This window comes from Chelmon rostratus, chromosome 13, assembly GCF_017976325.1.
Source record: "Chelmon rostratus isolate fCheRos1 chromosome 13, fCheRos1.pri, whole genome shotgun sequence".
Classification (NCBI taxonomy): Eukaryota; Metazoa; Chordata; class Actinopteri; order Chaetodontiformes; family Chaetodontidae; genus Chelmon; species Chelmon rostratus.
In genome coordinates, this window is record NC_055670.1 from 16,499,822 (window position 1) to 16,524,616 (window position 24,795).

Consider the following 24,795-nt stretch of genomic DNA (forward strand, 5'->3'; position numbering starts at 1 on the left):
ATTGTTTAAGTTATTTTTTAGGCAAAAGTGAGGGCAACATCTGAGGGCCTCTGGGAAACTTAGGTGGCCATTTTTCACAATTTTATTGTATTTTGCAAAATAATTCATTTATTATCAAGAATAAGAAATAATTGGTAGTTGCAGGCCTGATAAGTTCAATTGTCATACAGAAAGGGAAACACAGTTTGGCAGCTGAGTTATCATCTGTCTTTGTAATGTAAACACACAGTCAGCAGTCGTTTAATCTGTGCTTGTTTCACAGCTTCATCAGACTGATGCCACTCTGTATCTGATCAAAACGAAGACAGCTTTTCAGGAACACAGCAGTTCCTGAGGCTTTGCACCATTATCGCACAGTGTCTGTCTGAATTTCCATCATCATTTAAAATGTCTTGAAATCAGCAACCTTTTACCTTTTATGTGAAGCAGTTCCAACTCCCAGCAAATTTTCTCAAGAATGGAGTTTCATACCAGGATTTTTTTTTTTTATTTCCAAAGGCGACATTGGAGAAAAAACAAATTAGTATATTAGTAGATTAGTATAAAACCTCAGCAGGCTGTCCTGCTCAGCTTCCTGCCTTCCCCGCTGTTATCAACAAGTACTATTCTTAATCTGATCAAATGGTGTTTGACAATGACGCTGGATTCCACACATGACACAGCCCATGATTAACCCCTGGACCTGGTCATTGTGTCAGAGAAATTACCTCTGCTAAATAATAAGTTACATTTTGTCAGCAGGGAAAGCCAAATGAGTGAATACATACAACCAGGTGACATTGGATCTGCAGTCATGCTGTGATGACACAAGCATGAATACACCTACAAATACATTTCAAACTGTCTCCGCATGCACATGCTCCTATTCCACTGGTTCTGCCCTTTCAGCGACCTCCCAGCTGTCACGTAACTACAATTCACCATCATGCCAAAGCCCAGAGAGTCCCACACAATCTATGACAAAGGCAATCAGCTTGTGAGACAGTGACTGCACAATGTCAGCTTTGATACTGTGTTGTTAGTGAGCTGAGGACAGGCATGTGTTTTTCAACATGGAGGAAACAGCAGGTCATTATGACTCATGAAATTATCATCTACTTGAGGCAAGTTTATTCATCGAAAAGGGAACACAAGGAATTAAACTCTGATGTGACGAGATTAGAGTTAAGCAATTTCAGCAAAAAACAGAAAGAAAGAGGACAGACATATGAAAACTTGATCCAGTTTATGTTTGTGTCGGCAAAGTCCTGGAATGAGATTCGGAAATCAAATTATCCGCTATCATCAGAGGACATCAACATCCAGAGGAATAATAAATGGATTTATTCCCAAGGGCACTTAGCAGCAGATTTTTCTTTCTTTAAACGGCAAAAATGAGCAGGCTGTTAAAAAAAAAAAAAAAAAAAAAGTGTTTATCTTTTACATTCCATTTAACTAAAAAAGTATTATTTTGGTATCGTTACCCACATGTGGAGTTCCCACAGTGCCCAGAAGAATTGGTGCATTATTCTTGATTATGTGGACTAATGCTGACAGAGGAAGGTCACACTCAATGACAAGAAGTCACTTTGTGCCTGCAGATGTGTTTGCGTATATGTTGCCTGTATATTCACAGCTTTATGACCCTGATTGAAGGAAATGAATAAAATTGTATACAACAAATAAAAAGACCTTGCTTTGTTTATGGGAGATAAAATGTGAAAAGCTAAAAAAAAAAAAAAAATTCTCTGAACCCTTTTTGTACGATCAAACTCTCACGATGACTGTTGATCACTATACCTGTTGTGTCTCTGAACAGTTGAATTGTCACTTAATAGGAGGCGCTCATATATCATGCCCAATTTTATCCCCTTTTTCCTCAATAATGCCAGCCAGGTTTCTACAAGGAAACTCTCACAAAACAGCACAAAGAGCAGTTAGGTCCCCACCTGTATTTTGGCAAAGCAGAAATAGGACACCAGGGTAAACAGAGCAGACTCTGCCCTCCTAGAAAAGCAGCAAAAGCTCATTATGCCAACAGGATATACACACCAGGAGGCAGCAGGACAAAGAAAGCAGGCAAGAAACTGGGGAGTGGAAACGACAAGGAGAAAAAGAAAAAGTGAAAAAATACAGAAGAAATAAGAAAAAATATCATGGCAGCATTTGGTTGCCATGATGCATGAGGAGATGGGAGTTCAGTATTCAGCAGTAGCCCATATACACACTGCTTTACTGTGTGACTGGTCTTATTGAATTTGTTTGGACCAGAGTATCAAAAGAATCAAAGCAAGGCAGAAGTGCAAAGATGGGACAGATGTTGATATTGACACCAAACTATACGGTCAATGACCTTAAAGCAAAAATGGATTTTGGCAAATCTGTGTGGCATGGTGACATTTTGATTATTGTAGAAATGATAAAAACAATAATTTAGAGCCGAAACAATTAATCAAGTCATTAAAAAGCTAGTCAGCAACTATTTTGATAACCGATTCACTTCATGCAAGTTATTTTTCAAGCAAAAATGCCAAAAACTCTGTGGTTTAATTTCTCAAACGGTTGAAAAGGGTTGTTAATCTGAATATCTTTGGGTTTTGGATTGCTGTTTAAACAAAGCAAGACATTTAAATGCCTCACTTTGGCCAAATTAGTCTTTTTTCAGATACATAATAGAAAAAAAACATTTGGATAATCAAGAAAACAACCATCAGACTAATTAATGGTACCTTCTGTTCAACAATATTTGCTTATACCATTAAAAATTCTTTCTAGCTGAACCCTTCATGAACCTTTTAACTGGTTTACTTTTAAAAAGTTAAATATTTTCCAGGTTTGTTGATTTAGACTGAAGGTATGGCTGCCAGTGTCATTCGCGCACATGACTACAGACACACAAAAACCTGCGGCTAAGTGAGCGTCAGCATTCGTGTCTTTTCTCTGTCCTACTGTTTTTCAAGAAGAAAGGAAATTCCACAAGTGTGAATCATGTCTTCTCAGCACCATTTTTAGATCAGGACATAAATGAAGAGAGAGAAATGTGGACAAAAGGTGACCTTCAAAAGAGAGAGAGATAGGCTTCATGTCATCCAAAAGAGTCGTTGAATGTACACCTCATCAGGCAGGATGTGTTATTACACCAGTGAACAGAAAACTCAATCTACCACTTGAACGTCACTAGTAGTGAAGTTATTAGCAACTTGGAAGATACTGAATGAAACTCAAAATATCACTGAATCTACTGGTGGTGGCTCACAATTGTACAAGTTCTATTATTTGCCAGTAAGGAGCCACAAGTTAATTATGTCAGGTCTGCTTCTATTCAAGTAAAATTCTGCCCACAACGTTTCCTTTCGCCTCAGGCATCTCTCTCTCCATTCTGGTGTAGCTCCTTTGTGTTACAGGAAGCAACACAGTCATGGTAAAAACACTCCGAGTCCAAATGTTTGTGTGTAAACAATCTGATTCCTTCAGGTTTTCATGCATGAATATTCCCAGAATTGTGGCCATGTTTATGCCTCGTTGTTTGCACTCTTGCCTCTGTTCTTGTTCTACAGTATGTGTGCATGTGCGTTTCCACGTGACTGCTGGGATGTTGGAAAAAGTGAAGCATAAGCAGCCAGCTGGTCGGGTCCTCCCAGGCCTCTGTGGTCGGCTCTGAAGCCACATCACTCGCTCCGCAGCTGGGTGGGGTTTGGAAGATGCTGCCTTGAACGGTTCAGCAGGCTCACACACAGGGCCCACATTAAAAATGACTGTTTACTTGCGCTGGGCTGGTGTTGTTTGAACAAGAGGAGCATTTGCTCATTTGTTTCAATTAGATGGTGTCTTATTAGTGTGCGATTGCTGTTAATTCTAGTTTAACAGCAGCGAAACACAGTTAAATATGCAACCGTAAGGGGGGGGGGGGGGGGGCTAAATTTAACACAATGGACATGATGTTTGCAGTTTGAGCTCATATTCATGGTGGCACTAATTACTACTATCGACAATAGTTCACATATCTTTTACTGAACAGGAGTTTTTGTCATGATAGTTCATATTGGCACGAAAATAGTGGCTATTACCACCCTTAATCATGAATATCAATATTGGCCCTCAAAATGTCAAACTCACTGATTAAAATACATCAGTCAATAAAAAAAACATCAAACAGAATTTGCACAATACTGGGCCTCGTTCGGACTGCCAGCCTCAATCTGTTTTTGGCACGTCCAAACTATATCCAGAGTGATTTTAGAAATTCTGCTACTAGCTAGGGATGCAGGATAACTGTTTTTTAAAACCGATAACTTTCAGCTCCTAAAGACTGATACCGATAACCGATAACACACACATATATACCTAACATCATGACATCAATACCACAAACAAAACCAAAAACAGCAGCGCACAGTGAGAGGCGGTTGCTACGCAACGTACGTGTTTACTTTCAGAGCTGCTGCGCAGTGAGAGATGCAACAGACGAGAGTAGGCTCATTTTAAATCAATAAAATGTGTTTTAATCACTATTTTATGTCACATTATTGAATGCTTTAGTAGTAAGCCGCGTTCTAAGCGGGATAACGTATAGTGAGCAGGTTCCTATGGAGAAATAAACCCCACCACTTCGCGTCAGGCTTCTATGTCATTCTGAAGAAAGATACATTATCCCTTACTTAGACTTATCTATGTAAACAAACTGAAAAAGGGCAGTCCATAGTAAGGCAAGCGCCATCATGTCCATGATTAAATCTTCTTTGGCAAATTTCTTGGATTTTTCGAAAGACGTGTGGCAGTCCCAGTGGCTTCTTTGCGGCTGCCTTGCTAACGTTAGCGTCTTTAGCAGGTCGGCCGTCCTCATACGCTTTCCAAACTCCGTCAAAGCGGTGGTTATGTTTCAGGTGGCTGACCAGGTTTGAAGTATTAAAGCTCGTGCCATTTCTCCCTCCTCATGGAACTCGCTTGGAACATTTGTTAAATAAACAGCGAACAGTCTTCTTCGGAAACTTTGAAGAAGTCTGAACTCTGTTTTTATAAGCACGCTGTGCTGCATGCTGCATGCTGCATTCAAATAAACGTACATTCCCCCATTCCCTCGTTTGCCAGTCGTTCTTTCGGACGGCCTTTTTAAGTTCATGTTTCTATTCCTAATGTGTAACATGTGTAAAAATGCTGCGAATGTTAATTCAAGTCAGCAACTACCAAAATTATGACCGAGTTAACGAGTTGTTTTCTGGCATGAGGAGGTATTCTTGATTTTTCCCAGTGACAAAGAGTTTTTCTGATTATGCCAACGCCACATGAACGCAGCATTCACTGCAGGCCATTCGGGTCTCACAGTGGGAGCGAGGCACTACCGTGCTGACAAAAACACATATGTTATCGGGGCTGTTCGTCATGATATCGGACTTATCGGACTGACGTCATAATTTCCTGTTATCAGCCCGATAACTATCGGCCCGATAACTATCGTGCACCCCTACTACTAGCACAGTGATGTGGAGGTCAACAACGGCCCATGGACTGACACTGAAAATAAGTTGTCTGCTGGGGAGAGGCTTTTGCACAGCAGCAGCTTGAATTTGCTTCTGAATCACCGGTGTGCGTACTTACTGATGTCTATGCCGTTACCTTAGCAACCAAAGCATCAGGTCTGCGATGGTTGGATGCACAAATTCAATCTGATCACATGCAAATACTAGTGCAGACAGTCTGTCTTAAAGATCTGATTTGACAAACAAATCTGATTTGCCCACTGAACAAAGCCTTGGGTGCAATCACGCAGGCAGCATTTGTTACTTTTGGCTGTAACATGTAACAGGTCATGAACATCAGCAGTGGTGTGTATTGGTCACATATCATCAGAAGTTCATGAACTTGTTGTCTTAAGTTTTCAAGTCTAAGTGAAGACTATTAGTTTGTAGCTTGTATTTTTCAAAAGCGTGTTTGGCAGCAAGCTTTGCAGCCACCTTCTCAAGGCAAGAGCTCATATCCAGGTCTCATTATCTGGCCAGTTGTTCAGTATTTATATCAGACCCCAATGAGCCAGTATTGGTTCTAGTCAACATACAACCCTTATTTTCACATCCAAGGCCCTGGTTCAAAATTCTGTCTTCTATTCCTATTCAGTATCATTTTTAAACGTTTGTAGCGTTTTACATTAAGCCACAACCCTGGAATCCAATAACAAGACTTAATTCAGGGAAAGGAGTCTCGGTGATGAAGAGTGAGTGATGTAAGGAATGGTGTGAAAAGAAAATGTGGTCAAAGCAGGTTGAAGTAGCTTAGCGAAAAGAAAATACATGGCACTATTCAAAAGAACCTCTTCTCCTACCGTTTCTGCTGCACAGTAGTGAGACACTGCATGAATGATGTTATCACAGTAAATACTGTATCCACAATGCATAATGTGTGAATGTGTATGTTTCTGGGGGATAAATATCTTGCCGAAGCACTGTGGCGCTTTCAGACAAGCGTTTTCCCCACAGCCGACCAAAATAACCCCTAATTTCCATTTGCAAATGAAAACAGAGAGAAGAAATCAAGTAGGGGACGAGAAAGGAGAGAAAGAGAGGGAAACTCCGAAAACAACCTTTCTTACTGCAAATTATGGAAGTGTATTTTCTCTTTCAATGCATTTCATTTATTTGCTGTGTTTGAAAAAAGAGAAAAAGAGTAAAAGTAATTACAAAGGCTCCACACACATTAAAGAACAAATGGCCTTGCTAAAATTAGTTTTTTTTCTCGTTTTCCTCTATTTGCCTCTGTCACCTGTTATCTCTCCCTCATTTGGCCCCGTCCCCTGGTCATTCTCTCTGTTTCAGCAGCACTTACCAACAGCCACAGTGAAAAAGAAGCCACCATATGTATCGTCAAATAAAAAGCTCGCCCTGATGGTGTCAGACGTTGTACAGCTTCAGATGGTGGTGCTCTCTACAACAGAACAAGCGTTTTCACAGCTTCTTTATGAGTTTGCGTGGGCTGCAATATAAACAGCACCACTCAATTATGTTACCAGCAAGCTGATGAACACTCCCTGGTCTGTGATCTCGCACACATACCTACAGTGCATGCACACCCGTGCACAAACACTCACTAGCAGACACATAGGGAGAGCTTGTGGTTGTGATCACTTGGGGCTATTCGACTGAAAAAGCTTTGGCAACAACCTTTAGATCAGCACTCATGTTATTCTTATAACAGCACCAATGGTAATGGTGTGTGAGCCCAGTCTCATTCCCAGGTTGTCAAATAAAAAAGCCCTTTAGAGTCTGGTCCGCCTGATGTAGTAGAAAACTAATCAAGTGTTAGAAAGATCTATGATATAGGTAAGAGACCATGTCCCCATATTAATGGTCATCTGTGTTTAGAGGCAGATGACCTTATTTACTGCTTTTCTGCCCTTTTCTACAGGCGCAGACTGCATTTAAGTACATCCTGCAGCTGTAGATGCCTCAACTATTTGGTCTTTTTTTATCATGCAGGTACAAGGATTCTTTTTTTTGCAGGAGGCATAAAACTATGAAGCAATCAGAAACAGGGTGAGATTAGAAGGAGTACCCTCCTCATCAGGTGCTCCGATGGAGCCTGGCAATGCAAATTTAGCATGTTAACATGCTGCAGTGCACATGTTTACATGCCTACAATCAATATGTTAGCATGTCTACAGGATGGTAACATACATACAATAAAAATAAACAAATACTGAGGTGTGCATAGAAAACATGAAAAGGGTGCCTTGTACAACTAAAGACATGTCCTGCTTGATAACAGCCTCTATATAATTTCCGTCCTCTGGCCTACATACATTGCACTAAAGATAATTTTAGCTCGGAAACATTGTTGAAAAAACTGTGTTAACACACTTAAATGTAGTCCAATATTGTGTTTAGTGTATCCTATATTAAACACCATATGGGATTCACTGCAAAACCTGTTCTGTGGGCCTCTTGGGCAGTGTGCACTGTGTGTTTTGTATATCACTATCACAGAGACAACTATCAGGGGAGCAGTGAAACGGTAAGCCACGGCAGGCAACACAACTACTGTTGAATTAATAAACAACTGCAGGCAGAAAGACCTGCTCAAGAGTGTGCGTCAAATAACATCTCAGTGTTAACACAACTCTACTGATGCCAATATTATGTCTCTTATAATATTTCCAAAAGTCCAGAACTATGATCATTTAGTAACTCACACATATTTCATTACATTATTTGTAGTACACTACATTCAGTCATGCATACAGTGTTACATTACTATTAACTAAAGGTAATAAAATATTTCATGAGGAGTGACTAGTTTATGGATATAAAGAATTGTTAATAAAAGGTCGGTGAGACTTTGTAGACTCCACCTGAGGTGAAAATTGCTAAAATAGTAGGATGAGCCCTATTACTGGTTAGTGACAGAGCACATCTGACAAACTTGACTTGGTCAAATGGTATTGCAAAAAAGCGGGCAGGGCAAGAAATAGTGCAGGGAGGGCTGAACAAACTGCTCAAGTTATAAATTATACCACTTCTATTTTGCCACGGTTTATTGTCATCAACCTCTGCAGCTTGCCATTCACATCAGCAGAGCAGCATCCCTCCTTTTCAGCTATTATTCTGCCATGCAGTTACGGAAAGAAAGATCTAAACAATCAATATTTCTTAAATGAGAGGTCAATCCCATTAACTCGGTCAAACTGTCTGAACATTCCGCATGTCGAAGTTTCGTCAGACTGAACTCTGACTGCATGAGGCCAATGAGGCAAGATCAAATTTGTGAACAAAAGCGATTCCATCTTGCCCCCTTCCTCACAGTCCATTTTCGCGGCAGACATTTTGACATGCCACAGTATGAAAAGCACAAGCGTAAAAAATTAAATCAACAATGGCTGAATTACAATTAGCTGCATCAGTCTCAGGGTCCTGGTATTATGTGTGCTGGCTCACTGTCACACTGTCGGAGCTTACTGGGACAGTTGAACAGAATAAAATGTTAATGTTATTAGCAACACCTGTGCTTTGACATGTTAAAGCATCGGCTGTGAGAAAGACCTATGGGGAGCACCTGGAGGCTGTGTGTTACAGGTGCAGCTAATTGGATTGATAAAGCATGTTGATTAGTGATTGACTTCTGTGTGCTGCTCTAATCTTAACTGACTCGTTCAAACAGCGGCCAGAGTTCACTGTTATTCACTATGAAAAACACATATACCAAAACTTTCACAGTCCGCTTCTCTGCACTCAGTCTACATGTCCAGTATTTTAGAAACACTCAATTTGACCAAACTATGGCTAAATACACAACTTCAGTGCTGCTGCTATTGTGCTTTGTGACATTTGGGATGAAAGGAACAATACATCCACTGATGTTGACCAATGAATCATCCTCCATGTCTCAATTCAATTTAGGCCTTATTGTTACATGAACAATATTGCCAAAGCAGCACATTCGTACAGAAATACATACGCTGTCTGTGCCTGTCCATGAGGTTTGTATAAAAATATACACCATATCTATCATATTCACAGCTGTTACATCATAAAACACATGTCTGTGTGTGTTCATAAGTGTGTGTGTTTTCAAATGAGTGTTTAAATGTGTGAGGTGCTGGTTGGCTGAAGGGAGTCGGGAGGACTGCTGTGGGCGGTGATGAGCAGCCACTCAGTTTCCACAGCAACACCCTAACTCAGTCAGTCTCCATGGCAACCGATAACAGCATTAGCTGATTCAGCCTAAGTGAAGGTTCATATCACAGGGAGGAAAATGGATTTCTTCTCTTTTTTTTTCCAAAAAGGGCTGCTGATGACAAATGGGTGTGGGGTCTCCTTGAATACATTAACTAACTGCAAGAGGGCTCGGACAGCGCTGACCTCCACCTAGGCCAATAGCCCACTCTTCTATGATATGCAAATCTGCAAGCACCACCACTACACAAGTCTCGATATACAGTAAGCTATAAGAATTATGTCAGAATATGGTTGTGCCTAACTGAAGTCTCATCATCTCAGCTGTGCAACTATGTACTTCTGCATTGAATACATGTAACACAGTTAACAAACATTTGTGAAAACAAGAAAACATCACGTACATAAGTACAAATATCATGTAGATGACAGCTTGTTATCAAAAACAGCTGTTATGAAAAACTGTATGATCACAAGAGAGAAACTCCGTCATGGTCAATATTATTGCTTGTTTTTGTGAACCATGAACATTTTTCCATAAAATCTCTGGTGGAGTTTCCTGCAGACAAGTCGTATTTAGATGCATGATATGTGTGTATTTACGTTTCTATAGCCATACCTCAGTTTGAGAAAAAACACAGTTACAAATGTGGCAATGTTACAACTGTACCTTTCTCCCATGAAACCACTGTCCCCAAGTGTTCCATAACAACTGCTTTCTGTACGAAGTTTGAGCAACTACATGTGTAGGCTACCCCCAGAGGATTACTGGTACCCATGAATGTGGATTGGCTACCATGTACTGAATTTTAAGATGTATGGCATTTATTCCACCAAGGCCAAATGTCTTGCAATGCTTGTGTATCTCTCCTCTGACTCAGATATTCTCAAAAACAGAAAAACAAACCAACAAATAAACAGACGAAACTGAAAACATAACATCTTTGCAGAGGTAAAAATACAGCTTCTCTAAAGCCACTGGGTGGAATTTGTGGGGATAAAGTGGGACAGTGACTCAATACATTTGTTAATGTGGTGAACTGTTGAACATAGATTATAAAACTGTAATCTTAGAGAATTTCAGGCTGTCAGTTTAATCTGCAGTCTGATTCGGACTCAAACAAACTCCAGGTCACGTACAAACTATAAAGACATCCACAAAAGCTAGCAAGCACATAAGCACCTTGCATTTCTGGAGTGTTTCTGAGGGTGTTTGTGTGACAAATTTGCAAATGCATGACAGGGTAACACAAATTCAGTGCTTCATCTTACATTAACTGCCTGGCTCGGGTCAGGTTTGAACACAAATGCCTGTCAGGTTTGGTTCGGGCTTGGTTACTACCGTCTCGGACTCCGGTCAGGTTTGGACAGAAATATGCTGCCTGAGCTCCAGTGAAGACCACACCAGCACACACTAACTATTTAGCCTGCAAACTGATATTAGCAGTGCACTTTCAGGTAGGACAGGGAATGTTTGTTTGGTGCCTTTTTCAACAAGTTAAGGTGCAGGACGAGACCTAATGTGGGTTGTTGTCCAAAGCCTGTGGCTCTTGTGTTGCTGTCTAATTTCACGTGACAGTCTGCTCTGGCTAAGACAGAATGCTGATGTTGCTGCTTTACGCAGGATTTGTATCAAAACAAAGAATCTGCCGATATAGAGGAATACCAAAGGGTATTCCACTAAATTAATGCAAAACTAGGAGGCACCATCATTAAATCAAAACATTAAATAGAAATTTATAAAGTATACAAAATTAATTTCAGTTGGACTTACACTTTATACACAATCGTGACACCTCTAAAATTCACTTAGAAGTGAGAGTGAGCACTTATTTAGAGGGGACACTGGTAATAATAAGCTTAATGAGGTAAAATAACATGGGAAGCCTTTGGGGCCCAGCAGAATCTATAACCGAAGAAATTCTAGGGAACTTCAAATAATCGATAAGCAGTGACCAAAGACAGTGAAGCGTAACTTTAACAAATGATGCAGCACCATGAAAAATAACCCAATTAACATAAGCATAGCCCACATCAGATGAATACAATAACTTGACCTTGGTATTAATTTTCCTTCACTCTCACCACATTTATCACCAGACTAAATAAGGAGGAGGGACTGGGTGGGATGGGCGTAAGGTTAAAGGAGAAATGAGAAAATGAGGAGGAGGAGGACGTAGCATAACAACTGGTAAGACACTCAAAGACTAGTGGCAATCAGGTGAGAAAGTGCTGAATTAATTATGACACAACACTGCAGGTGTATTTGTGACTGCGGGTCAGTTATGTTTGTTCATGTGGTCATTTGTTTTGTAGTGTTGTCACAGGTGCATACTGTGACAACAATCTATATTAGAATTTTTGCGAGCCCTATTCTTCTTTTCATGTTAAAAGCAGATAATATTTAAAAATTGGTATTACGTTATTAATATTACACGAGATGGAAATTTGTTGGTTAATGAATGGTGTCTTCACCTGATGTGTTTCAGCTGTGCCGCTCAGGCGTCTCTCTCACTGCTTGTCTCACTGTTCAATTAAAATCAACTGAAATCAAGTAAACAATCCAATATTCAGGAGTCATAGAGTTCTAATACCTGTTTTTCTTCTAGCTATTTGAGGGGATGCCAGATGCAAGGAGAATATAAGGAAATGGTCAGAAATGATAGCATAACTACTATTGTTTTATGGCCGCCTTCCAAACAAAGATAAAGTGGACACAAAGTGTAAATCTCCCACCTCTACCTCATTAAAAGAGCCAGAGGGGAAATGCCTTGCACAGCTCAGATAATTACTGCTGTTTACTTCATTTGGCACCATGTATCCGCCTTGTTTTTCCAGTAAAGCCATGGGACACAACTTAACTTTGACCGTCTCTACTGTTCTTAAAAAATGACTGAGTAAATATTTGTCAGCCTACAGTCATCATCGGTTTTCTATTTTAAATCTGTGTGTATGTCAGATAAATGCAAATAGTGAGCAATAATTATTGTTATCTCCACATCACAATTGGATTACTAGCACCAGGTTGCCATGGAAGCAAAAGCGGCGGTTGATGCAACGGCTGAGCAAACACACACTTGGCATATGAACTGTACAGAGAGGGAAACAACGAGAGGGAAAGGGAGAATGATCAAGCTGATCTAGTCTTGCATTTCCAAGGCTGTTCCCTGCAAGGAGTTACTATATATAAGGAAAGAGCTGGCAGGGTACAAATGCTTCCTTCTTCAGGATTCCTTCATCCCTCCCCTCATCCCTCCAGCCCTGCTGCTGAAAACAAGAGAAAGGCACATACTGCAATGAGCAAATCAAAGAAAAGATGTGGACTGGATTGCATTAATGGACTGGAGACTGTTAGGGAGCAGCAAGCTTTACTGTTCGGTGTGTGTGTGTGTGTGTGTGTGTGTGTGTGTGTGTGTGTGTGTGTGTCATGCGTAACAACAGTGGGTGGTTTGACTTAATGGCTTCCCCTGGAAGAAAGGAACAGGGCTCGATATACAATTTTAGCTGCACTTGTAACGGCTGGGACGCACTGCCTACCTGAGCGGTGCGTGTGCCCATGTTAACAGGTTACAGCAGCCACACAAGCAGCGTGAGCAGGACGGCTGCAGCGACATCACCATCGTCATCTAGAGATTCTATTTTTTCCACAATATGCACGGCTCTCAGCAAAAACAGTGAAAATTACTTGTTGATATCATACCAGCAACACTACACCTTTCACTACAGTTTCAATGTCTGTGTCTGTAGAATATGTCACAGACATGAAAAAAAAATATTATTCTACTGACACAGACATTAAAACTGTAGAATAATAATAATAATAATAATAATAATAATAATATATATATAAAAAATTTTTAACTCAACACTTTCTGTATCCATTTGGTAGTAGCAGCGCCGCAGTAACAACGCTGTCTGTAGGGACACCACACGTGTTTGAGCCACAGCAGTTGTCACAGCAGTGAAGTAGTTGTCATGCACAGAAGAGAGTCAAGCTAATGGCATTGTTCCAACTACTAGCATTAAACAGGACTATTCAGAGTGGGTAGAGGCGCAACAGTGTAAGTCTGACCTTGTCATACTAAATGCAAGCTTGTGGGTTAGTCTGGCCCTTGTGTGCCAAACATTGTCCCTTGGAGGGCCTAAACTGAAACTAAATGGCGGGCCACGGACCAAAAGCAAACACTGCATTGTTGCGATGCAAAATGGTACTAGGATCACAAGTTCCCTTAATTGACTGATCTCCTGTGCAAAGTATGAAAAAGAAAAAATAATGAGGGATCCTACAGATTCAAAGAGAATAGCTACCTCACAAAAAATATAACAGCAAAAAACAGCAACTATTATTTTTTTGTTTTTAACTTTAATTGGCTGTATCTGGGCAAGTTGGAGCTAGCTAAGTATGAGCTAGTTGAATATGGGCATGGCAGCTAGAGTCAGTTTTCTACAATGTTTCAGAATAACCCAGCAGTTTGGCACAGGGTAAACCAGAAAGCAGAGCAAAACAAAAGTATGGCTATGAAGTCTTCATCAAGTTCAATCCCGTTTTAAGATGACCAAAAGTCTGGGAAAAACAGAATTTCAGTCCTGAAACCTCATTTGCTTTAAAATCTACAAATGGGTTCACTACTAGTTCAGACTGTACTAGAATTAGTATTTTCAGAATTGTATTTTCTGTATCCTGTTGCATTAATCTGCCATTTTGTCTTAGATAATGACAGTAATTTCAAGACAGTTCTTGAAGAGAAGCTGTGCTGGAACAAATTGGGTTATCTAAAATGGCTTTTTTTCTTCACGACTGAATATGAACTTCATGATGAATGATGAAATAACTTGTTAAAGTGAATATTTTGAACTTCCAGGATTAGTCTGTGCTACATGTGTTAGACGTGCTTGGTTTAAATCATGTCACTAAACCCTGAACACAGGCTGGCAGGTAGATTGGTTAAGCATCCACCTCCATTTGTTTTGCTTGTCACTGGGCTTGAAGTGCATGACGTCTTTACTGAGGATGGTATATGTGTGCATTTCAAAGCTATTTAGCTATTTAATGACAACAAGAAAGGACTTTGCAGATTTCAAACATATCGCACAACCACCACTTTCCATTCTTTTCCCAATCACCCATTCCCTCCAAGACATATTCTTCCTGCAATAGGCCATTTTTTGTGTGCATGTGTGTGATCTGCTAGTACAGTAATCCCATCCTCTGTTCAACTGGTGTAATCCTGTAATTTCCTCCAGAAGGGAGGTTCCCACTTACACTTAATCTTATATAAACTAGCTCTTAATCCTGGAAATCTAATAACCATGGTATTGTTTGTGCTGCTGTGTGCGCACTTTTGTATGGCCTTACTCCCGGCCTCTATGGTTTTCATTGTGTGTTATCATGTTAAAACAGGTGATGGAAAGGGGAAAGTCAGCGGCACATGCAGACCATGTATGGCGAGGTTATATGGTATATTATCTTAATATAATTTCATGATGAAAGGATCCAGACAATCCAATCCAGTAAAACATTTAGTCCAAAATACAATAACGACAAATGGAAAGCTGTTGCATAATTTCAGATTAGCTGACAGACATGCTAATCTTCCATGTTTTAGTAGAAACAAACCTTCACCATGACTTTGAGTCACAATGATAACCTCAATGCAGCTTTCATACTGAATGTTGGCAAATGGCATATACTACCAAGCTCAACGAACGACATGTAAACTGTGCACTTTGCAATAATTTGTTACTTCTACTACTTATTTGTCTACTTCAGCATACATACAGTCAGGTGCAGTATGTTGTATGAGGTTGGGTGTGATCAAAGCTAAATTAGGCCAGAGCAGATGGTCAAAGATTAAAGCCTAAAAGAAGGGAGCTGCTTCCCCTCCCCCTCAAGAGTCAGCCCACAGGTTGCTTTAGAGAAGAGCACGCACGCACGCACGCACGCACGCACGCACGCACGCATGCATGCACGCACACAAAATGGATGTGTGATAATGTTGCATGGTGCCACAGTGACAGTGGATATCTGAGAATAAAGCTCTGTGGTATTTGGGGTGGTGTGGATCCTGCTCTAAGTCGGATTTGGTGACAGCCATACTGAAGTTATCTGATAGGATTGGTCTGTCAAGAAGAGGAAAGTCTAGTATAACACGTACGATGACAAACAGCACTCATAAGCATTCAGAAAGTATGGGATTAAAGAGAGATACATCATCTGATTATCTATTTTAATTGACTACCAAGGGATGTTTGCATGTGTGAATGTCTGATTTTGTTCTGTGTGGGTCTGCATGCGTGGAGGCATGAGTGTTTATTACATAACCGAAAAAGGAACGACTTGCCTCCCCAAAGACGACTGCTGAAAACATGAAACGCAACACTTCAAAACAATGAGGGAATCATTCATGTTCCTTTCTTGTGTCTAACTTGTAAGCTTTTACGCTCTGAATTCCCACAGATCTCCAACAAGTTCAGAACGGCAGATCACACACTGTACAAAGCGTCTGGCGACACTTCCAGCATTATGGCGGGAAATGGGAAAAACCAGCATGCCAGGCAGTGAATAAAAATCAGACATCAGTGGCCAAATTGTGACTCAGCATTTAGTCCATTTTATACATTTTGTACCTTTACTGTGTTTTAAAAAAAATGAATTAATATAGCTCGGTTTAAGTTACATTAAATTATATCTCCAGCATTAAAGACAGTCTGATTTCTCTCCTTCATCAAAATACAGATGACTACACACATCACTTTGTCAGGTAACATTTTTCCCTTATAATCAGCAGTCTTCTGATCCTAATCTTGCTTGCTTCACAGCTACAAGAAGCATGACATTTCTTGTTAATCTGGAACATAGTGGCATTTCATTAACCCCCCGCTGTTGTTAATGGGACTAAACGCATCTCTGACTATCCCTGGAGAGAATAAATGGACTTTTAGCGTGTCTTAGGTGCATTTATAGGTGTTTTTTGCATTTTCCTGAACAAACGCCATTATCCAAGACATGTTACTTAATGCAGGTGCAAAAAAGGTCATAACTTGCTATTCACTTGAGTGCTCTCTGTCTCCATCTCTGGCTGTCATTCAGCAGCTCCTGTATCTGTTCTGTGTCGCATACCTTTGGATGCATCACCATCAACCTCTGCGCTCCATCAAGAAAAACCATTACGAGAAGCAGGATGGAAGTCAAAGCAGTAATATTAAAGCATTTCAATGAAGTGATGTGAGAGGCAATTATCCTGGCAGAGGCTGTAAAACAGGCTTTACGCTGCTGTTCGCTGTCTGCATGTACAGTATTAAAACCGTTTCCTCTTGTTAGGAAGGGATTTGAAAAAGAATGACTATATACAATATAACACAGTATTTTGTGAAATTATGACACAGTAAAGGAAGATTCTGACACACAAAAAATATATACCAAACAACAAACCAGGGCTTAACAACATTTCCATTTAATTCTACTGGGAGCACCTGAAACCCTGTCAGGAACCTTTGGGAACCTCTTTTCTATTTATCTCTGTCGTAGATTATTGCATTTTGATTGACAGGATCTCTCACATGGAAGCTGTACTCTGTAATCAGATTGTGAGGCCTGTCATCAGTGCCTGAAGAATTCCTGATGGAGAGATGAAGGAGGAAAAGGTAGAGAGGGCTTGGGGATATTATGTGGCTGATACACATTTCTTCTTTAAATCCTTTGTAGACAATGAGGCAGTGGGTGGTGGGAATTTGATGGGCACTGTGTGGGAAGATCTCTGGTTCATCTTTGGATCGTCTCAAGGGTTTTGGCTCTCTGATAACGAGCAAGGTGAGTCCCAGTCTCTGCACAGCTCACATACTCAATGATACCATGGAGGATTTGACCAATTCTATATCAGTTTGCTAATATACTGTATTTTATCAGGTCTATAATTGTGTGATGCTGTCAATAAGAGGCGTTTTGATCAGCTTCCCAGTAAGCGTGTTTATATTAAAGAATTACTTCTTATGAATATGTTAATGGAAGCACATTGAACATGTTAACCCACATTCGATGGCATCACCCAGATGAAAAGAAACATATGGTTACGCATTTGTTTTTCTTCCTGTTCCACCAGGCTCTCGCTGACACGTGACTCCCAAACCAGGGTATGAACTGAACTGTGTACCATTACATCCCTACTGTATTAGCAAGATTGCAATGGTGGTTGTGCTCCAGAGATATTTTCGGTGCAACTACAAAGGAGTCTGCGTATGGGAAAACAATCATAAACCTGAGGTATCTCTAACTGACAGGCCATTTAGCTGCATCTCTATGCCCACACACTCTTCTATGGAGCTTGTTATATGGCATTCTGCAAAATGCAGGAAACCACTCAGTGGAACTGAATTGGATGGAGCAGGCTGAAAGAAATCAAATTACAGCATTATGTCACGAAATAAATCCGGAGATGCACTAAACATGAGGTATCAAAGTGAAAGACACAGAGGGTGATTTGTTTTCCTTTAACACAAGCACATGAAACTGTAAATGATACCCACACACAAGCATACACTCCCACACGCAGACTGAGTGATACCGTGCATCAACACTGATGCACGCACACCAACACACACTGAGCTATCACACAGATGAAAGACACATACACATCTACTTTTTTCCTTGAGAGGAGAGGCAACACTAAATAGTTAGGTGAGCTGTGACTCACCCTTATGTTTTTCCTGGTTCTGCCCACACATGCTTCTCTATGAGCCCTCTATCTGCTCTGTACTGTTGGGTGAAGAGAATATGGCTCTATAGAAATACTTACATCCTATAGACTTCTGACACCAGACTGGTGCCAAAAATAAAATCGCCATTCAAAATTCAAGATGCATCTTTTATTTATTTTTTTACTGCTTTTCTATAAGTGTTATGCAGCAAGAGAGCACAAGCGCTTCCAAAACAAGTCGTGCCTCAAAATTTGCAAGGATCTTCTTGTGCTTTGAAAGATCGACTCCAACAACACCTGTAGAGGCTGGCAGCTGACCTGTGTTATATCTGTCAGCCTGCAACCTTCTCAGTCTAGTTTTAACTCTAGAAGCAGTACTTTTGGGGTCTGAATCACACAATATGCCCTAAACAGGCTAAAATTTGCATGAAACACAGAAAGGATTATGCTGCATTGTTTATATGTGGAAATGCAAAACTACTCCAGTCCCATTTCCTGCCATAACTTGAGCAAGAGCTTCGACCTGAGTGTACAGGATATTGAATAACACACTCAGTTGCCAGTGAATTAGGTACACCTAGCAAAAACTAATGCAGTCTAATGCAACAGTTCTGCAAAAAATATGCAACTGAGTGGGTTTTTTTTTTTAAGATTATGTTTTTTTTATGTATATTTCTGCATTATTATGCTAGCAACTACTGGAGAAGGACGGGAAAGCCAGGGCAGAGCATGTAGCAAAACAAGAACTGAACCCAGATTGATGTGGTAAGGACTCAGCTTTGCTGCATGGTACCCACTCTGCCAGGTTAGCTACTGGGGCAGCCCCCAACTGAGTGTAATAATAATGACTGTATTAATAATGGGAACATACTGCTGAGGCTTCAGGATATTAACTCCTGGAAAGGTATCTTACTAAGAAGTTGCATTCCCTGAGAGTGTACAGCAGTTTCATCACTAAAGAGGTTCACTTATGAAGGTTCTCAGAGCTGTTAGGAAGACAGGACTCTAGTGTGTTTGACCAATCTCAGCCTCTTCCAAACTAAAGGTCAGCTCGTTTGACTCCAAGTGTTCCCCAGGGCAAAAAAATTAAATCAAATAAAAAAAATTAAAGATGAAGAACCCAACACGACACTTAAAAATGGGAATATCACTGTGCTGTGTAGCAGGTAGAAATGTGTCAGCGCACTAAGTGGATATCCTTTAGCTGAAGGTCGGGAGAGATCAGCCATACCACTCCTACAAAAATGGAAATGACTTGAGCATAGACTTAGTCAGTGGCCCATTCCCTGACAGGACGGTCAAGAACACAACAACTGAGGTCAGCATTCTCCAGTCCATCAGCATTTTAATGGTAATCCAAGATTAAGATTTACCCTTTTTTTTTTCTTTGATGATGGAACACTTTCTGATCTTTTCATTTTATAGACATTGTAAAAACACACGAAAACCTGCATCTCAAAACCAAATGTGAAATCTGACCGGTAGAAAGTACTGGACTAGGGAAAAGTGCTTCACTTTCTCACAAAGCAAAGGCAGGCATGCCCTTTTCTTCACATCACATGTGACCTTCATTACCACCACTAAGTAAAACAGATTGCATGAATACACTTTTCTGACATTAAATCCTTTTTGAACCATCCAAATTGTGAACAACTGACTAAATTTAGAAGGATTACAACAGCTGAACATACAATACAGTCCATAGACCTCACTGTTTCAACCTGCTGTAACATATAAAATAGGTTATTTCTTTACGTTCAGTAGGAAGACCATTGCTCAACCAGACATTCGGTCAGAGGTTGAAATCCTGATGCATCTGCTGAAGTGTCCTGGAGCAAGACACTGACTGCACCATTTAATGGCTGCCCTTTGATAACTGACCGTGACCTATAGGTGTCAATACCAGTTTATTATCACACAGGCCATGTAGGTGTCTGCCCGCCACTGTAAAGCTGAACATAAGCTGCCAGCTAACGTACAATGCCAAGCACTTAATCAATGACACGCTAGCTGTTTATGGACCCTGTGTTCCATCTTGTTTTTTATTTATTCTCCGTACCCTTGAAAAGAGGAGAGGTCAACTTCAAGCCCAGAGATAAGAGTGTGAAATGGCATTCAACACTGTCAACAGAGCATGTTCAACAAAGAAATGATTACGTCATTCATATGTGCCTTTAAAAATATTACTTTTCAAATGAAATGAAAGTGTCACAGTTTTTTAGCTTGAGCCTTCAGTTTATTTCTGTCCTCAACATCTGCTACTTTCCACCGCTTTCATCCAATTTTAAAATAAACACGTCTGCAATGGAGATGGGGGATTTTCCCTCATGGGTTGCCATACTTCAGTTTGGCAACCCATGAGAGTGGCTTGTGTGAAATATATTAAGTGAATATAGGGTACAAAAATACCCTAGTGTTCAAGTTTTGAGGGATTATGTCTAGAAATTTAGAACTAATAGCAACTCTACATAAACATGATAAAGATATGTAGATGATATGTTGCTCTAATAAGACTGAGAGTTTTGTGTATCAGATATCAATATACACTATACAACGTAAATACTAAAGAGTTTACTAAGAAAAACTGACGTTATTTTGAACTTCACAAGCACGTTGACCAACGAGCTAATATCCCAAAAAACCTGGAGGACTTCACTTAGGCAGAGAGAGAGCGAGTGAGATTGGCAGCTAGCTGGCAGACATGCCGGCTGAGTGTGTTGGCGCTCCTGCCAAAGCTACCACCAAGTGTCTCTCTTCTTTGGTCGACAGAGCCTTTCCCACATTCTCTGTCTCACGAACACACACACACACACACACACACACACACACACACACACACACACACACACACACACACACACACACACACACACACACACACACACACACACAAACACACACACACACACACACACACACAAAGCAGCATTACGTCAGTCGTTGAATGTGACAAGTGTGTGTTTGTGTGTTTTTGTGTATGTGTGTGTGCTTGACTGACTAAGTATCTTTGTAGGAATCAGGATTAGGTTGTCTCACTGGCACACAAGGCTTATGTAAATCTGACCTACAGTACCTGGCACCACATGAGTGTGAACACGCCTGCTGCAGTGCTACCTAAACTGGCACCTCTGCCTGAACAGCTCTCTCACTGACTGGACTGGACTGAAGACAATGACAATAACCAGCGCAGTGAATGTTTCCTTTAGGTAACTATCAAAGAAATATGGTTGTCATATTTTACTGGTCTTTTAAGGAATATCTTTTTACAGCCTGGGCCATACTTTTTGATTTTATCAATCCTACCAATTTTAGACGTACTATAAATGTAATTGTAGAAAGGAATACAGTGCCACTGCAAGACACAGCATTAATGTACAAGAGTCCATGAAGGCAAGCAACACATGTGGTCAGCCAACAAATCCCCAGTTTAACCTAATTATCCAAATGATCTTATCAGAAGCTGAAAACAGAGCTGAACGCTACATTTATTACCCAAACTATCCACTGTGTATGTCCACTAGATCTTCACTGGAGTAGACAATTATAACTGATACTGCTATAGAAGGGATGCTCGTCATCTTTTTCTTTACTGTCTCTTTGTGTTGAAACTGTGTCTTCCAACTTGTTTTGGGTATCAGATGTTTCCATCTTACAGTTGGCCCACTGAAACATACAGTTATGTTTTGTCTGAGGCGTGTATCTAGAAACTGTCTGTGCCTTAATCCCTGTCTGTCTCGATCTTTTTCAATGTGTCTGTGGGAGTCAGCCAGTCTACCCTGCAGGTGGCCTAAAATGTTGCCACCAAGATCCTGACTGAAACCAACAAGACAGTCCATTAATTCCTCAGCAGTAGCATCCCTTCACTGGCTATCAGTCAAACAAACAATTGGTTTTAAAGTTCTATTTTAAAAGTGCTGCATGTTTTAGGACCATTTTCGCTTTCTGAGCTCCACTGACTTTGTTCCACTTTCAGAGTCCCTCACCCAATTACTGGTACCCAGTAGCCTCCTGCCAGTTAAAACCCAGGGGAAATTTTAGAACTGAGACTGTCTGTCTTTCGGCTTTTGTTGTCGTTGTTTTTAAGTGTTCTCTGTGTAGACTCCATACTTCCGGGACAGACTCCAACTCTAACATGGGCTTTATTATCCTATTTAAAGTACAACCCCAGGCTATGCTAGGCACTCACCACATGGTTAATTTACTCACAGAAAACTCAAGCTATGCATCTTGGTTCATCCACACCACAAATGTACAAGTTGAATTCATTTGGTATTGCTGCGAACAGCAGGAGCAAAGAAAGACCATGAAAAAGGCCCTCTCTTATAGGAAAACCAATCAGTGCTCTGGTTCATCTTGATTCCTCGCTCTGACATCTGACTGATGTCCAACCTCCTACAGTATCGACCGCTCACAACACTGGCAGTGATTCATTAGCTCAGGTATAGACCACCCATGCATCACCTTGACATCTGCACTTTCACCTGATGTCTCTGCACACGATGCATACTTAATGAATATTCACTTCTTATTAAATTGCTTCTATAAACCAGCTTGAAACAAGGAATTTTTGAGGATGAGTTTTGAAATTAAAGTACCACCAACTCAGTAGGCGTAAAAAATGGTTACGTCCATCACTGGTAGAGAACAGGCACGTCATTGTAAACACAGGCCTGCACATCCCATCTCAGAGGTCCACTTCCCCTCAAAGGCCCTACCAAAGCACCAACAAAAATTAACCCTTTTTGCAAACACAAACACTTGCAAACACAATCATAGAGCGAACATGAGATGCCAATGTTAATGCTCTTCAGACACTGCAAATTATAACCTTCAGATTGTTTTAATGAAAAACCGATCTAACAAACAAAGGCTATGATAATATGTAGACCATAGAGAAATTATACAGGAAGATCAAGCAGAAGATACATTTCCATGTTTCAATAGAGACACACAACAAAATATAGCCATCAGATGTGACTAATCTCTTAAATGTTTGCATAACCTCTCGTCCGCCCTTCCTTACAGACTGGCTAGGAGCATGCAATGGCCAAAGAACCACATCAGCGTAAAATCGAATTTCCTCCTGTGCTTACCAGTTACAAAGTAGACCGAGGTGAAACAACAGAAACTGATTGACTACCAGCCTGGCCCTCCAGGAGTATGAGCCAACACCATCAGTGAGGAGGAGCTCCGAGCTGCTGCCTCATCCTGAATGCATCAGGCGTTTAAATGCATCTGCACATACTGCTGGAAAGTGGACACAACACAGGGGCATCAAAACAGCCAGCCGCTGTATGTAAATGAGACTGGACTGAAGCCCACAAATGTATAATAGATCTACCATACATAAACTCACTATTTAATATCCAATCAGTATGAAGTAGAGGATCTCTGAGGTGTGACAGCCCAGACTGCTTTAGCTGCATTTACAAATGCTGGGTTGATGATGAAGCAGGGGTTCAATGAAGAGATCTGGTCTCAATGTAAGCGCCATTCACATAGCATTTTAAAATGGAATCAAATCAGCTCAACAGCATGAATGCAGCAGCTAAAAAATGGTAATGATGACATTGACAAACATGCGCATATTGAGGTTTAAATTGTGTGATCAATCTGCGAGGAACCAGCTAATATGACTCAGCACCTGTATTCGCACCCCTCTCTCTCCTTCTGTCTCATGGAGCAGCTTTGCTCATCTTATAAACCACAATTACAGTTCTATAGGGGCGTATTCCCAGTGAATTTTTCACAGTGACCTCATGTTATACCGTCCTATAATGTCTTACAGGATGACTACAGCCTGGTAGCCGTGCACTGCCACCGCAGCAAGCCAAGTTCCCGCAGTGACCGCAATAGGTAGAGCCTTTATGTGGCACAATGCAGACATTATCCTTTCAACTCATCAACAAAACAAGCAATTAAGCGCGTAATTGGAGCAATAACTGCTAAAACAATCAAAAAGTCTTACCTATCTCAGAGGTTTGGTTGCTCGAGCTGTTGCTCAGCTGTGATTTCATATCAGACTAATTCCGCAACACTGCTCATTTAAACCTGGCGGAAAACAGAGATGAGACAGCATAAGAACCCAGACCCAGTTCTCCTGTAGACGAACAATGCGTCCTTTCTCCATCCACACAGAGAGGGGCACCTCATCATTTCAGCTTCAATGCTTGCTGAAATGCTCATTCACTGGCCGGCGAAAGACTCCCTCTGACCGCCAATATCACAAGCTTTTGTTGAGTCATTGCCATTCAGATACATTCGCTTGTATTATCACGTTGTTACACAAATGAAGAAGTCATTTTTTTTTACCTGTTCGGCGCAGTGTCTTTCAGTGCAACTCCCGGTCTGTCGGACACACAGGCTCCGCAGCCTACAGTTACCGTAACTACTGTACTAGTCACGCCGTTGCATTTTGACTGTGCTCGTGTAGTAATTACGGTGCTGCGCTCCAGTCGTTTTCG

At 40.8% G+C, this 24,795-nt stretch overlaps 1 protein-coding gene across 1 annotated transcript in view; it reads right to left on the reverse strand.

Moving 5' to 3' along the window:
* map2 (microtubule-associated protein 2) overlaps positions 1–24,355 on the reverse strand; it is a 94,905-nt gene extending 70,550 nt beyond the window's left edge. Inside the window, exon 1 of the mRNA XM_041950536.1 lies at positions 24,300–24,355. The gene's annotated coding sequence lies outside the window, so the exon portion shown is untranslated. The remainder of the gene's footprint in view (positions 1–24,299) is intronic.
* Between the last annotated feature and the right edge of the window lie 440 nt (positions 24,356–24,795).